Source organism: Plectropomus leopardus, chromosome 4, assembly GCF_008729295.1.
Source record: "Plectropomus leopardus isolate mb chromosome 4, YSFRI_Pleo_2.0, whole genome shotgun sequence".
Classification (NCBI taxonomy): domain Eukaryota; kingdom Metazoa; phylum Chordata; class Actinopteri; order Perciformes; family Serranidae; genus Plectropomus; species Plectropomus leopardus.
Window position 1 is genome coordinate 32,800,009 of NC_056466.1, and position 12,662 is coordinate 32,812,670.

Below are 12,662 nucleotides of genomic sequence, written 5' to 3' on the forward strand. Positions count from 1 at the left end.
AAACAAAATCACCACAGAACAAAGTCAGTGCAGACACACACAGAGACCAAATATTATCTTTCTTTTTTCTACATCAATTGCTTGTTTAATGTATTTTTTGTTCACAATGATGAACACTTCAACAAAAGCAGGTTGAGGTGAGTACAAAAACTGGGATTATGTGTTTTCAAGTGAAGAACCATCTGTTCTCTTGTCGTCCACTCTTATTGATTTGCACTCCTGAACTGAATCTAGCGGTGTAACGACAGGGTATGAGAACAGCACTGTTATGCTTATCTGCAGGGTGGAGTGTCTGTTTAGAAAGTCAGATATCCTCCATCAGCATGTGTTCAAATGGAACCTGCTGGAGGGTTTCGTGGTCTGTTTTGGTCTCAGATGACCAAATTAGTTCCCCTACTGGCATAAGCAGGCTTTTTGTTTGGAATAAAATACCGTGTGTGTTTGTGCCTCTGTATGTATTACTGATGTTGTGGGGACATTAATCTCTACAATGTGGGGACTCAAGTCCCCAGAAAGTAAGTAAGAACATTTTGGGACAAACACTTGGGCTAAGGATGGGGTAAGGCTTAGAACCGTTTCACATTGCACACTGAAGCAGTGCGTGATGGAAATCTCATTGAACTGCAGCGTGTTTCACACTTGTGGTCTTCACCTTGACAGCGTCGTGGTTGCAATGCTTCTGCAGGACTGCCTGCTGCTATGAGTTCTGCATTTCCACATTCATAAGCACAAATTCCACTCATTAATGAAGTTGCGCAAAGTCCTGCATTGTCAACATAGTCCTGCAAATATTTAAAAAATAAAATGCCTTGTGTCAACAACTGATGGAATTCTGTCCACAGAGACATCGTCAGAGGGCCTTTTTTAAAAAAAAAAAAAAAAAAAAAAAAAAAAAAAAGAAGCAGGAAAGTTTGAGTAAAACAGACATCTTTGAATTTCCTCATTTCTGTGGCAAAGAGAGACGTTTAAACTAGGGTAAAAGGTGGTATAGAGTCAATACAATTATCAAAACACCATTTTCTATTTCTTCTGGCAACTGCGAGTGTCACACAGAAAAAATCGTCGTACCACTGTTTCTCTAGATGTGCCAGCTGAAAGCACTGTTGTATGCATGCCAGGCCAGTAGCTGGCAGTGTAACTTTGTAATGACACACCATTATTTGGTGCATGCAATTCATCCATCTTTGATAATCACAGCAGTGGTGCAACAAATCTACACTTGGCTGGAGAAGCATTAATACACTCTCTAGTGTCAGCAGCACAATCAGCTTGGTAGTCAGTCATTGTTGTGATCATGCGGTGGTGATGTCACCATTCTCACAGGATGCGTGCATCGCCAGTTTACACGGCAATAGTAGGGGTGGCGTTTTCTCAAAAAATTACACTCTTGACACTTCACACTGTTATGTGAACAAAAGGCCAAACAGCAAGAACTGTCGCCATGTCAACGGCCGCTAATATTTGACGAGATATTTCAGTCTAGACCAAAGTGATGGGCGGATCCACCAACCAACATCGTCATCTCCACAGCCAAGACACTACCTTAGAGGGTTAACACTTTATTTCATCCAAAATGAAACCATTGATTAAATTACATTTCATCTTGACTTTAAATTTTGCATATATGTCAAAGTAATAATTACAGTTCTGTTACGCTCCAAAGTGCTGCCAAATGTAAACTTGTTTTACCTCTAACTTTTCTGCCAGAATGCCAGAATATCAGGGGGACAGTTTTGACATGTTTTGATGTCTGAATTCAAGGGTTGACGATGGCTCACGGCTTGTCGAGCTGGGCAGAGCCTTTGTGGATAGAGGCATCTCATGGGCATACAGTGCACAAAAGAAAACTAATCTTTGATTAAAATGTCATTATAGCTCTTTAAAGTACGTTCTGCCCACAGTGAGTTTGTCACTTCCATGGAGCCTTTTTTTTTTTTTAACTTTGTCATGTCAGTAAATCCAAACACATTAAAATACAAGGAGTCTGTAGCTGTGAATGTGTTTGTTTGTGTGGTATGGACTTGGTTTGGCCTTGAAATGGACTTAATGACTCACAGTGTCTATCTGCTTCTCACCTGATGCATGCCTGGATTGGCTTGTGGAACTGTGACCCTAAGCAAAGTAAGCAAGTAAAGAAATGGCTGGATGGAAAAGGTGCATAATAAAGGATATTGTTTGAAGCTTATGTTGCTTTAAGTAAATACAGGCATGGCAAACAAATATCCCTGTCAGGATTATGCACTAAGGGAAGGGAGGGTAATCGTTTGTTTTTCTGAAATGCTTTAGAAACGCAAACAGAAAAGGTATAAAAGCCTTCGCTTCACAGGTATAGAAACTTTTCAAGAAAGGGGGCAACATGGAAGAAAGTTCATCTCAGCGTGCAGCTTAGCCTCTTGCGCCTCATTGGGTCTAGATTGATCCCTTCAAGAAACATCTCACTGTGGCTTTTACCTTGTCATTTGAACCTTGGTGGCTGATTATCGAGACATTTTCATCCTTTTCTCTCCACACTCAATTACTGTTCATCCTTATCACTGGCTTGTTCCCTGAGGATGATAAGACACACTCAGTTCTCAATTGTGTGACAACAAAATCATAGATCGTGCTTTTCCTGATTCAAACCACAACAGAATTTTGATTAAGTAGCTGCTATTGAGATCAGAAGCTCAGTTGGTAGAACAGAAATGACTTTAATGATTGATCAGTCCCACTGGCTGTGCTGTGCATGCTTCAGTGACTGGGACGATGTTTTGGTAAATTGCCTATGGTAGAATTTTTAGATTTTTGATATCCTTAACCACCAGGGCTGCCCTATAGCAAGAAATTATCTTTGGTCCCCAAGTCTCAGGAGCTTCAGAGAGGCTTTGCTCCACTGACTGACTGGCTCAGAATATATTCTTGTCACTTCCACCACTGCTTTAGATTCATGTTGAACACCCATAGTGCGTGTGCTACATGACACATGAAATATTTACAATATCTATGCAGGTCTTTACTCCTGTATTCCATCACTTATTTTAAAGGTATCATCATGTTGTTGCATTTTTTGACCATGTTGTAATTTGGTTTTAACAATCTGTTCAAACTCTGTTTCCAAAACCACCTAACTGGAAGACAATTAAAGGGACATATATTTTTCGTCTTACCTGTAGTGGTGTTTTTCTGTCTAGATAGTTTTAGCATAAGTTGCCAAGTGTTGGAAATATCTTCCGTAGAGATGTCTGTTGTCTCTGCAATATAATGGAACTGGATGCCACCCGGCTTATTGTGCTCAAAGCACCAAAATTTACATTTGAAAACTCAACAGCAATGCCTCTTTCCAGATACTCAAGAAAATCCACAGACCTTGTTGTGAGCAGTTTCATGTAGGAACTATTTTCTTTGTACCAAACTACACCTGCCAACCATATCACTGTGTAGAAGAAAGTGTGTGGCTTCTCATGGATGAGAGGCTTGAGTTTGCGATAGCGCAAGATGTAAACATTAATGGCGTCCTCCTCAGCTGAGCTGTAACTTTAGCGAGCTCATTGTTGCTAGGTAAGCTAGCACTAGATGTACATTTCTATCTGTACAGTGATAAAGTTGGTGGGTGTAGTTTGGTAGAGTAGTTCCTACATGAAACTGCTCACAACAGGGCCTGTGGGTTATTTTGAGTAACCTGGTCATAATTTCTGGAAAGAGACATTGCTGTTGAGTTTTTCAAACTTTTTCTTTTGGCACTTTGAACATCACAAGCCGAGTGCTATCTAACTCAATTATATTGAGAAGTAGGCAGACTTCTCTATGGCTGATATCGCAAACACTTTGCAACTCACACCAAAACAATCTAGATTGATAAATAGAGCTACAGGCAAGAGGAAACATATTTATTTTTGATTTTGGGGTGAACTGCCCCTTTAAACATGATTTTTCTGATAAGACTCTTACTACTGTCAACTGATGGAGGAGTTAGCTGACATACTCCTAGACACCCTCAAACGCACTATTATACACACACGTGCGCTCACACGCACTCACTGTGGTAAAAAAAAAATGAACATGATCTACTGATTTTATGCAGCAGTTATATGCAACTATAAATATTAAGATTTAAGAATTTGTTTGACTGTGGTGAGAGATGAAGTTGCACTAATGATTTTATTACTTTAAACCCCTAAAAACAAATTAGCTCGGTTTCTCACAAAAACATGGAAAAAATGCAATGAGTAACTACAAGAAATTACCCCAAAATTAGAACAAAAGAGTAAAAGAACAGAAACAGGGAATTAATAAAAATGTTAAATATAAATAATACAAATATTTTTTCTTTCTGTAACCTAATTTTGAATATATAATTATTGATATTATAAATTGTTTTATTGATATCTTGCCTAGTTATTTGATATGTTTTCTATTCCTTCTTTAAAAGCTGATTTTCAGGTCATGTTCTCATCACCTTTCACATTTTTTAGCAACTTGTGGGACATTTCATACAAAGATGCTGATTTTTGCAATCAAACCAGTGTGCTTACATTTCAAATATTAAATACTTATGAAAGGCAATTGAATGCAGCATGTTGATCCAGGTAAATCCACTATTGGATTTACCCTTCATATTGGCGTTCTGCTTTCCCACTTTAAAGGGGAACAGACATGACTTCTCCAAGGTGACGGAAATGTTCCATGTGTTCTCCAAAGACTTATATAACATGTGATCATGTCACATAATAGTGTCATCTGTCCATACCCAAGCAATTTTCTATGCATACTGATATCAAAGTTTCAGATTATAAGAAACAAAAAATTCACATATTTGCTTTGCGATTCCACGATATATGAGCTGACTGAGTCACGCCTTTATGACTCACAGGCTGGAGGAGTAAGCCTGCTCTGTGAACAGGGTCTGAAGTACAGTGGTGGGTTCAGGGTAGCAATGTGTTTAACATGTTTTTAAATACATTTAATAATCTTTCCCCATTCCTGAGGGGATTAACTTCCCCATATTGAAAGGCCAGGCAGCATTTCATTAAATTATATCAGATTTCTTTATCATTTAAAAGAACACACAGTCTCAGTTGAATACCTTATAAATATCCATGTATAGCATTGCTGTTCATTTAGAACTTATAAACAACAGTATTCCATATTTAGCGTGTGCATAATAAACAAGCATCAAATCAAAAGACAGCGCTCACATGTTTGGAGACAGTAAGGTCGTTGGAGTCCCATGATCTCAGCAGTGGTGGAAAAAAAATCTTTTGCTTGAGTAAAAGTAGCAATCCCACATTGTGACATTACTCTGTCACAAGTGAAAAGCCTACATTCAGAATTTTAATTATCCCTTTGAAATCTGGATCAACAATCTTTTTTTTTTTTTTTTTTTTTTTGATGCTGCATTCAGGCGCCTTTAACAACCTGCCTAATCTTTTCAGCAAATTGGTTTGATTTCTTTCAAAATCACAGGGGGGAAGGCAGTGAGCAACTTAAGAAATATCCCACACATATCAAGATATCAAGAAAAGACCTATATATAATTGTGTTTTTTAAGAAGGAAGTTTAAATATCACAATTTTTAATGTTTTGGTTTTTTGTCCCCAGCACTTTTTGGGGGTCATTTTCTTGTAGGTTTTGTGCACGTGTGTGTGTGTGTGTGTGTGTGTGTGTGTGTGTGTGTTTCTTTTTCAAGTGATTTTATTTAAACTTTTTAAAATAATTTTTTGGCTAATTTTGGGCCATTCTTAGGTTCTCCCTGTGTTTTTTGTGAGGTATCAAACCAATTTCCTTAGGTTGCGAGGGTTGAAAAGTACAAAATTATTAGAATCAACGTAAACAGCCATTCAAAAGTTTGTAATCTCCTGCCACAAAAGCTTGACTCGCTACAGGCGGCTTAGAGGAGTGCTGTATATTTTTGAATGGCCTTTTATGCTTCAGGTTGCAGAAAGTCGCCTTTACAAATGAATCTTATTTTATATGATGAGTTTACAGAAAGTTGTGTTTTGTCAATGGGTTGATTTATAAGACAAAGGGCCCCTGGACATAAATGTGCAAAAGTCTTTGTGTCTGGCCCCACCGCCTATGCTACACAGGAGCCAGACACAAAGACTCTGTGTTGGTTTTCCTCTTTTTTGTTGTTTTGCATCTTTTTGTAGCCATTATGCATCTTTTTATCATTTTGTGTCTTTTTAATTTTGCTTCATTTTTGGCCGCTTTGTCTCTGGGGTACTTTAACTTCATTTTAGCTAATTTTGTTTTTCTCTTTAAGGTAATTTTGCTTTATTTTTGGACATCTTGCCTCTGGGGTATTTCTTTGCCCCATTCATGCTAAATTTGTGTCTCTTCAAGCTAATTTGGTTTATTTTTTAGTCAATCTGTGTATCTTCAACATAATTTTATTTTATTTTGTTGTCTTGCTTCTGAGCGAATGTTAAAAAAATAAATAAATTTTGTTTCTCTTTAAGGTTATTTTGTTGCACTTTTAGTTGTCTTGTTTTAGAGGTATGTTTGTTTTTGGAAGCTTCTTGTCTCTCCAAGGTAATTTTGTTTCAGTTTTAGTCATTTTGTCTCTGGGTTGTTCTTGCCTCATTTTTGCTAACTTTCTGTCTCTTTAAAGTCATTTTGTTTTGTCTTTGGTCTTTTTATGTCTCTTTAAGATAGTTATATTTCACCTTTTGGTGTCTTGCCTCTAGGCATATTTTGTACAAATAAGTACAAATAATGCCCATGACAAGCTGTAATCAGTAGGCAATATGTTGTTATAGCAAAGCTGTTCTACAGACTTAACAATAGAAGCAGAGGAGTAGTTTCTGGGTTAACATTATCTGAATATCAGCTGAACATACTATGTACTTGCAAATCACAGCATAAATCTATTCAATCTAACCACTGAGTTAGTTGAGCAGAGGTCCCAAAGGAAAACGGCTCTAAAATATTTAGAGCCCAGTTGTGCTGTTGTGATTATATTATTAATCTGAATCAATGGAGATGCCATTTTTTTGAAAGTAGCAGGCATCTGCTAAAATTGCCAGAAAAGTTAACTGGTAACCATAGTCAAGAATTCAGCAGCTGAAGAGCCACATTTGGTGGAGACCAGACGGCAACCTACAGGGCTGAAAAATGAAGCCAATGCACTACAAAAACTGAAGTTCCTCAAAAAGGCCACTTTAAGCTGGCTTCAGAAGTAAGTCAGTCTCCAAATACCACCATGTAAAGATGCCCAAATTTGAGCTCAACATTTATGCACTTGTGTTTTTAGCTCTTTTCAGCTTTATTGCCTTATTTAAAATATTTGATAGAAAAGTAATAAAATGTGGTAAGTTACATTGCTTTGATGAAGTAATTAAAATAGTTATGCAACTTATTCCATTTTTTAACAGGGTAACTAATCATTTGTCACCTCTACATTCCAAAAGTAACCTTCCCATAAACTGCAGACCAAGCACCTGAAAATGAGTTTTGTTCTGTTTTAAAGGAGATAAAATTATTATTAAAGAAGTATTTAAAAATACAGGGGAAAATGTCCAGAAAAATGTGTTTATTTTTTTCTATATTTACAATTATGTTATGGAAAATGTATGTGTGTATATTAGCACTTTTCTTTTATTCATTTCCTTGTTATTTATCAATTAATTTATTTATCAGTAAACCCTTTTTTTCCTTTTCTGTCATTTTCTTGTAACTTTTTCTTTTCTTTTAGCAAATTTTCAGGACATTTTCTCATAACTTATTTCTCATTTTTTCCTTTTAAATTTGGCAAATTTTAGGGTCATTTTCTTGGGACTTTTTTCTTTCTTTTGGCAATTTTTTTAGGTCATTGTCTTGTAACTTCGAATTTCATTAACAAATCTTTGCCAATTTTAAGTAATTTCTTGTTAATTTGCTCATGGCCTTCTCCTTGTGTTTTTGAAAGAAACCATGCCAAATAACTTTCAAAGGGTTAACTTACTGCATTTATGTTGTTTTTCTGGTCCAGGAGGTAAGCCATTTCACATTTGCAATTTTCACCTCAGAAAGCTTTGCCCAAGTGAAAGAGCCCAAATAAATAACAACAAAGCCAGAACTCCAAAGACTTCTAAAGGCATCACTCCAGCATTTAAGCAGCTCTCAGGGGACCAACACATGGACCCCTAATGCAGCTGCCGCTCGCTCATCCCGAGGCTCCTCTGTCCTCATCTCACTGTGAAATTTGCATTCATAACTCAAACTTCATTCTCCTTCTGGCTTAATCAACTAGAAGCTAATTATGTTCCCTGGAAAATAGCCATGATATTGTGAAAACTATCTTGATCTGTCCATCTGAGAAATCATTAGCTCCCAAACACTGCTCTTTATTTTTCTTGGTGACGTGTCCCTCTGTCATTATTAAAAATATGTCGCACACAAGTTTTACCCTTTGAAACCTGAGAAAATTGGCCTGATTTCTGTCAAAAACATGGGAAGAAGGCGATGAGCAAGGAAAGAATAAATGACCCCAAAAATCAGCAAGAAATTATTCAAAAGAAAAGAAGTATAAGAAAACTACCTGAAAAACATTTCAGAACGTAACATTTCTCAACAAGTTGAACATTTGCTTTGTCCTGCTGTTTGAAAGAAATCCAATGTGCTATGGGTTTAAAGAGTTAAATACTTGTAAAAAGGCATCTGTTAAATACTTGTAAAAAGGCATCTGAAAGGCATCTGAAAGCAGCACACAAAAAATGGCTTTTAAAGGGTTAATGTTTTTTTTCCCCTGTACATCTGTGCCTGTGTTTTAATTTATTATTTAAATCTGTTCTTTTAGCTACCAAGTAAATAATAACTTTTCCTGCGTCTTTGCGGTTTTCTACTTTGAGCTCAGTCTTCATGAACTTTAAAGGTTCTCTATGCAACATTCAGAGCATTAAGTGTCAAGCGAGCGAGTCAAGTCGAGTCAATTTTATTTATAAAGCCCATTATCACAAAACACGATTTGCCTCAGAGGGCTTAACAGCGTACGACATCCCTCAACAAACACAGGCGTAGCTTCAGACAGGAACACAGCAATGGCAAAACCAAACAGCCATTTGCTCTGTCAAGATATAGTGGAGTAATGGCAGCTCGAGCAGAGAATAAAGTCATTCTCTGTGCATGTGCTGTAATCTGAGCTTCTCTGTTTTTTGTTGTGGTAGAGGGTCCAGCCACACGTGCATGTAAGTGCATGTTAGCCCTGTGTGTGAGTCCAAACGACTACCAATCACTGCAGCTCTGCACTACATGCTCTTTGGATCGACATCACTTTTCTTGTGCTGCATTCAGAGGCCTTTCGCTAGAATTTAACCCTCTGAACCCAGAGCAAATTGGCTTAGCAATCAGCAACTTTACAAGAGCTGTCCCGCAATTAGTAGATTTTGATTTTTTTTTTCTTTTAAAGCTAGGGAAAAATGTCAACATTCCATGATATATATTTTTTTGTCTTTCCCTTTTTTGGTGCAAATTTTCAGATTCCGAATTTCAGAATTTTCTTCTACTTTCTTGTACTGAATTCTAACACACATAGCTTTAATATTTTAGCATTTACATTTATTGAGCAACTTGGTGGTATTTTTTCAAACATGTGGGGAAAAGGCAGTGAGCGACATCATAAGAAATGTTCCACCAACTGCAAGGAATTAGTAGATTTAAAGAAAAACTATGAAAAAATGTCTGTTTTTTTCTTTTATTGTAGTTGTTTTTGGTTTTTTTTATTCCCAATTTTTAGGGTAATTTTCTTGTACTTTTTCTTAATTTCTTGATAGTTTTTGGGTCATGTCTTCTTTCATTGGTCATTGCCTTCTTCTATGGTCTTTTTAAAAGAAATCAAGCTAATTTGCCTTTTAGGGTTAACCTAAAAAAAAAATAAACCAAAAATAACAGGTCTAAACATGCTGCATATTAAAATATTTGTTTTGGGGCCCTTCTCACCACCTCTGCTATCAACACTGAATCACTCAAGTAGGCAGGACAACGGCGTTTCCAACTGCATCATGCTAGTGACCACTTCAAAATTACAGCCAACTAGTATGGAGAATAAAAAAAGAGCTTATTGTCCACATTATCTTTCACAACATACCTGCTTACCTGCTGAACTGCGAAGACAGAAAAATCAAACAAACAAACAAACTATCACACAACTATAACACAATTCAATTTTAAACCTTTTGGCATGTTTTTTCAGACCTTTCTCATCAATAATTTCTCATCACTTTATGCTTGACTAAATAAAAATAATAAAAGACATTTACAAAACTATGAACACGCTGAGGTTTATTTTGTGTAACATGAAAGTCTGAGAGCAGTTTTTTTTTTTTTCCCGCACAGTGGTGCTTATAATACAGACTCTCTGTGAAGCTCCCTCACTAATGAGCCTGATAACTCATACACTGTGGAATGCACAGATCAAGTTGATCTTTCGTCTTTGTATTAACTTTCAGATCATCTCGACTTCATACTCTCTTATCATTGAAAGGAGTACACATAAGTTATACAAGTAATATATGTACTGTGATTAAATACATCTGAGTTATGCACTGATTATGTAAATGACTCAGATCCCTTCAGCACCTGCCTGCCCTTTCCTTCTGTAAATAATAAACAAGCGCTAGAATAATCTCATCAAATTATATCTGAGATCATTTGCTGTTTGGTCGTTTTCAAATCCAAAACAACTATTCTAGTTTGCTGCTCATTCTCATTGTTGTTAAATAAAACTGTAAACCCTTTAAGACCTGAATAAATCTGTGCTATGTCTTTAAACCAAAAAAAAAAAAAAAAAGGCGAAAAAGGCATTGATCAACTTGGCTGCTTGGGTGGGGCAAGGTAAAAACATAGCCGGTATGCTTGGGGTTCAAAGCTTAGAGGGCTTAAAGCAAAGCAAAATGAGTTGCAGTTTGATGGCATGGTTAATATTTATACTGACCCTTTCTGTAATGCCAGAACAGGCAGTAGATACTTGTCTGTAAGCTGGTTAACACATTAAACAAATCCCATGGTGGGAAGCACAGAGGAGATTTTCTTGAGCCTCGAGGGCTGAAGTTGATGCTCACTGTGAGCATAACTCCTTCATTTCACCCAAGGCACAGAATCTTAAGTCTGTCCTGAGGAGCTGCAGTATTTACTCACGGACAAACCCAAAACTTCACAGTACATTTACAGCTGCTTGGAAACTCGACAGCTAATTTCTGCTCTAACTGCCAACATACTATCTGCTCTAAGAGGATCCATGGTCACTGTCTTGCTCTCTCTCTCCACCACACACTCCTTACGCCCACACAACACATGCAGCTATTCCTTAAAGGAGCTAAGCTACTCCTATTACACCTGTTTCACAATCAGCTGTGTGCATCACTTTTTAGTGTCCTGGAAACAGTTTCATTGTGCTGTGTGTGTTCTGTGTTTACAGCTCAACCAGGAGCACAAAACATATTAACATGTTCTCATCTCAAGTTGTCACATGCTTTGCAGTGGACTTCTGATTCTCTATATTACGTTTTTCATTCGGAAAAACATTACATTCAGAAAGGGGGTGAACACCTGGACTGAAGTCTGGGGTTTGTTGGACCCATACACTGCCCCTCCCTCCCGTAGTATAAGTGCCCGGCTGCATTCTCACCTGACGCCATCTAGCTGCAGTTCGTACTGATGCTAAAGGTGGCTTTTGGCGTTGCGATCTTAGGCCAAAAGCACCGTCAAAGCCGCAATATTTTACAAGTTGGTAATGAGAATGGGCTGAAAATTTATACTGACCCTTCTCTGTCATGAAAGAACAGGCAGTAGCTATTTAATTGTTAGATGATTAACATTATAAACAAATCCAGTGGTGGGAAAGCACAGAGGAGACTGTTTTGCCTTGAGGGCTGAAGTTGATGCTCATTGCAGGGATAACTCAAGGGATAGCTCACTCAACAGCTGTGAAGCAAGAAACACAAACTTAACTCTGTCTTGAGGAGCTGCAGTATATATTCATGGACAAGCCCACAGCTACACGGTACATTTAATTTAATTTATTATTATTATTTAATTTAGTGACAATGGGTGCCAATTCTTTTTGATCTTTCTCGCCATTTTGTCTTGCGGCAGCCAGTTTTAAGTGGCCAGTTTGTGGTCACTGAGTCGGTATCTAGTAAGAATTTGTCTCTCTATTGGGGGTTTAATTTGGGTTAGACATTGGACAAACTGATATGCTTTGTCTAGTAAATTATAGCATTCTCATTTATGTATTCATTGAATTTCTTTTTGCTACTGATTAAAAAATAATTTAATAACTCTGTCAAATTGTTTTCGTTGTGGGAATTATTTTTATGCTATCACTTTGACGTAGGAAGGCTGTATGTTGGTCTGAGTCTGGATCCAACTCTAATGGATAATTCCAAAATTGATCCTCTTACTCCTCCTCTTACTTATTTTAATTAAGAGGGGGAATTGACCAAGTTCTGCTCTGCAACCATGATTTGGACAAATTCAGTGAACTCTTAGAGTTAGATTTATTATTTTGACAGGGTTTGAGTCCTAGTGTTCTTGTTTAATTAACCTTTTAAAACATCAGTTTTCTTGTGCTGTGTTCACACACCTTTAACAAGCTGTTTATCCCGTTACAACCTTTTGTTAACTGAAATGCTTGGTGCTTCAAGCGCGTGCCTTCTTCAATTCTATAAATGTGCTTGAAGTGGAAAGCTCTTCTTCTTCTTCTGTCC

General features: G+C 37.2%; 1 protein-coding gene across 1 annotated transcript in view; it reads right to left on the reverse strand.

Moving 5' to 3' along the window:
- ankrd49 (ankyrin repeat domain 49) overlaps window positions 1–12,662 on the reverse strand; it is a 42,551-nt gene that overhangs the window by 38 nt on the left and 29,851 nt on the right. The window lies entirely within an intron of this gene.